Source organism: Filicampus tigris, chromosome 9 (genome assembly GCF_054856515.1).
Source record: "Filicampus tigris isolate MCC_2025a chromosome 9, RoL_Ftig_1.0, whole genome shotgun sequence".
NCBI classification, from domain to species: Eukaryota; Metazoa; Chordata; class Actinopteri; order Syngnathiformes; family Syngnathidae; genus Filicampus; species Filicampus tigris.
In genome coordinates, this window is record NC_141225.1 from 9,675,088 (window position 1) to 9,680,000 (window position 4,913).

Genomic DNA, 4,913 nt, shown 5'->3' on the forward strand with positions numbered 1-4,913 from the left:
TGTGTGTGTGTGTGTGAGCGTGTGTGGGTGGGTGTGGGTGTGTGTGTGTGTGTGAGAGAGAGATGGAAAGTTGCAGAGTGCCGACAGGTCCTGTTTGCTTCCTTCACACCTGATTATTTTGGGAAATGTAGAACAATGGCTGCATGAACTCACTTTTATCGCATGTTTATCGATGCAACCACCATGAATCACAAACAGGCGGCTGACAACTGTGTCATTTTCGCTATCATTACGTCTGACAAGGCTTAAATACTTGTCACCTGAAATGAGTGGAGTTTCTGGCTTGAGCAATGTGCACCCCCCCCCCCCCCCCAAAAAAAATTGCAAGGCAAAACGTTTTTTATTTTGTAAACTATTTTGGTCCGATCACAAAGGTATGAGTGGGTTGCTCATATGACATCATTGTTTATCCTTTACAATGGCATAATCGAAGTGTGCTTACCTGTGTCAAGTCTCCCATTGCTGTTCTGAAGAAAAGAAAAGTGGAGCAGCATTTTTGCACTGTTCATAAAACTATGCCACTGATTTAAAGAGGAAGTCAAACCAAACACATTTTTTTAAAGAATATGTTCTATGTAAGACCACTAGTTGAAACAAGAAATTCTGATAAATATTGCGTTTGTGGAATAAGAATTAATCCACCAGTTTAGCCATCTCGGGGGGCGGCCATTTTGTCACAGCTGAAAATGACATCACATGGCTCATGGTTCAGGTGATGACCAATCACGGCTGACCTTTTTTCTGAAGCTGTTTTTAAATGCCCTTGACACACATGGCAATTTGGTAACAGAAAGTAGTCTAGACTTTAAACCAGCTAAAAGCAGGTCCTTAAAGTGGCGCGGTGGTGAAGTGCGATTTTTGGTGGATTTGATCGAAGTGCAGGCAAACAGATTCTGCGCTCCACTTATGCGTGGTGGATTTCATTGTATTTCATTCATAAATATGACAACAATCAATCCCTCTGAATCCTTGTTTGAATAAATTCATGAAATCCATTATTATTTTCATCTTTATTTTATTTTTTAGAAACAAACCCCTGGGGCACAGCACAGCTATTGGAGGGTGTGGAGGATTCACACACACATGGATACAAACAATCGATGTGGAAGAGTCTCCAAATGCCGCCATCACAGCAGTGACACAAGTAAGTCTAGTTCTACTTCCACAAATTCCAAGAACGTGTGCACACCTCTCCTGCGCTGAATTTAAAAGGAATCAGTGGAGCCGCTTTCACTGTCCAGGAAGTAAGTCGGCTGAGTTCACTCCCACAATGTTGCAAACGCCCCTTTTCAAATTGAGCCCATCTACGAAAATACCAAAAGAACAAAAAACTGCACTAATGCGCACAGTTGGACTGCGCTTTGCTCTTGACTTGTGCTGGGAACGAAAATAGGGCCTGTGGAGTTCATCCTTTAAAATGCATATTTTGTTTCATTTTAGGCATGTTTTTTTGCAGAAAGAAATGTATACTAAATTTAACTACATTTGCAGTATTCAACTTTGGAGGTTCCACTGTATTATGTTTTTTTTTTAAAAAATGTATCCATCCATCCATTATCGATACTGCTTCTCATCACAAGGGTCGCGGGGCGTGCTGGAGCCTATCCCAACAGTCTTCAGGCAGTAGGCAGGGGACACCCTGAATTGGTTGCCAGCCAATCGCAGGGCACACAGAGACAAACAAACAACCGCACTCACAATCCCACCTAGGGGCAATTTAGAGTGTCCTATCAACTGACCATGCATGTTTTTGGAAAGTGGGAGGAAACCGGAGTACCCGGAAAAAACCCACGCAGGCAGACACGGGGAGAACATGCAAACCCCACGACCTCTGAACTGTGAGGCGGACGTGCTAACCAGTCGCCCACCGTGCCGCCCTTTTTTAATTTATGACTTATTTAATTGTTTTAATTTTAAAAATCAACATTGAACAAAGAAACATCAAATCCAAATGTGAAAAAGTTGTTTTACAGAAGTGGACAGGTGCATCACATGGATTTAGAGATGCATTAGCACTTACTGGATGTTATGTGTACAGCCTTGGTGTGACTGGAGTTTGATGTATTACAAGCATTTCTTTTTGCCGAGTGGCATTGATGTTGTACATCATCTTATTTGGACACATCAGCGACTTGTGAATGGAGGTCACACAGTGTAATGTAAACACCAACATGCACTCACAGTGTAATAACACCGGACAGGATCGATCATCACGCAATCCTCGTAGGCTGTGTGTGTGTGTGTGTGTGTGTGTGTTTTTAATAAGTCCCAATCAATATGTGATGCAATTTGAGAATAAAACAATCCTATCTAGATTTTTTTTTCCCCAGCAGACTACGAAAGGGAGAGACAAAATGTGTCAGTAAATGAACAAACATTGTGTCTGTCTGCAAAATAGACATTTTTTTGGGGTTTATGTGAATGGACCGAGATGTTTATGGTGTGTGTGTAAATGGACAGACAGGACTTATGTTAAGACCTTGTAAGGTGAATGTAGACATTTCTTTCTAAAAAAAGATAGATAATTGAAAATAAAATAGAAGATAATTGCTGAAAGCATGGGCAAGACTAAAAGCGACTCATTTGCAGAGCTGGGCAGTAAGTCCCTGGGGCGGAACGGTGTTGTCCCTCCGTCCCAGACGGACGCCCATTTTTGGGACGGAGGACGGGGGGCGACAAGTTTTAAAAAAGGGACAGACCAAGCAAGGGATTATATTCTTGTGGCTCATACATTTAATTATTGGAAGTCAAGCATAAGGTAAGATATTAGACAAATTAACAGAAATGTTTTTCTTGTCAAAGTAATGGTATTTGATTGAATGGGGCGTGGTTTCAGGGCATGCGTGTCCACAACATTTGAGAGCAAAGAAAAACATGTTTTTTGTTTGTTTTTAACCATTCAAATTTGGCATCGTTATCTCTATGGTGTGTCAAATTTGACGTTAAGTGTTTAACAGAAAGAAAGTCAAATATCTAAATGATGTTGTACGAATACAATGTCCGGTTTTTCGAGGTGGTATTACTGTATTCCAACTAAATACCACGACTACACGATCTGTGACAATTCCCACACTCTCCTCATCCCAGCACCACCTCCCGCGCACTCGCCCACGCGACGCCGTCACACACAATTCCGTCCATGTGCACATTATGTCCTGTCCTGACGCACATCATCCCATCCAATTATTCCACTTCTCTCCGTGCTCCCCATTAGCGCTCGTCTGCCATTCCCCTTGTCCTGCAACAACACATTTGAATGACAATGCCGCACACTGGAGACACTCATTCGCTCACTCTGTCGCTCTCCATTCTGAAGCCCCCTGCAGAAGAAGGGAAAACAACCCTGGCTGGTTTCGTACGGCTGTTGTGAAATGACAATTTCCACACACAAAGGGCTCCATTACAGCCAGGTGACCTCTCGGCATTCTACTCAGCAACCTCCCGATAAGATATCATGGCGTGTGTGGATATGCTTTGGGGTGTGTTATTCCCAGGAATCCTGTAGGGAACATTTTGCTTCCTGTTTGTGTTATGCTACTGTTGCAGGGTTCTTTTTAACCCGAAAAACCAATGGCGTAGTCAAAATATAGCACGGATGTAGTATACTGTACACATCCGCAACAATAATACGCTACAATTGCCACTCCCAGTTGAAGTTTACTATCAAACCAATTATAAAACAGAGATAATTACATCTTCAATTCAGAACAGCCAAAAGTCTTGACAGCCCACCAGCTTAATGTTAACATACAATAAATGCCATTGAAATGCTCATTTTAACGGTTCGCCTCGATAGTCGTGGTTTTAGAAGCAACACACGTAGACAAAAAATAGGACAGTACTTGCTGGCATATATCTTTTATCTTCTGTGAAAAAAATAAAATTACAGCATCTCACGGAGTCACTTATAGTAGTAGCGGAAGAACTACTATTCTTCATTGGGGTCTACATGACTGTAGTATACTGCAAAGGTGGGCACACCAGAAGGAACAGCACAGGACAATAAATTGCAGCATTATATCAGAAGGTACAAACTGTTTAATTCTTCATGTTCAGTTGAATTATGTTAATACTCGATGGTTTGATAAGTACAATATCGTTGAGTGCTATTTTCTTTATTAAGAAACATAAACAAGAAATTTTGTTTATGCCCGCTATCTCCAGTCCACTCATCGAAAGCCTTGACAGAACACGAAACAACGGGTAGACCTTGATTGGAACGTGACGAACGTGAGGGACCCCATCAGATTGCGACAGGTCGAGAGGGAACGTACCAACATCCATGGTAGACTCTGGGTTTAGCCCCTGGGACTCAGCAGCACCTTCCCTCAATGACTCTGTGATTAAACCATGAGAAAACGTAGCAAGACTTGAATGCCGAGGGGGGAAAAAAATCCCTCAGTACATTAAGTTTTGGGTAAACAGCGCTGCTGGGGCCCCCAGGTCCACAATATTAACCTTGCATAATTCTGTCTCCTGTTTTCTTTAGCCAACAAAAGAACACAGGTGACTCATGCACTCACTCGCTCGCTTCTTCGGTGCAATAAGTGTGCCAACGGCAAAGTACTAAAAGTAGATGTTCCGCAGCAGTGGGACAAAATATACTTGGTAACCTAAGTAGATTTTCCAGGTACTTTTATTTTACTGCGAGTATTTTTTTTTTCTGACTTTTACTCCATACACTTGAAAATGGGTATCTGCACTTTCTAGTCGTTACTTTGTCAAATTTGGCTTGTTACATTTTTCAACCTCCGCAAGATGACGACGTAACATGAAAAAGATGTCAAAAAGACAGAGAGAGGTGAAGTCAGTGGTGGTTCAGATCTTGAGTGGTTGGGATCTCGGAGGTCTTAAGGCCGAGATAGACCAAACCGACGTCGGAAGTCGCGAAGCGTCGTGGCGTCTGAATGCGC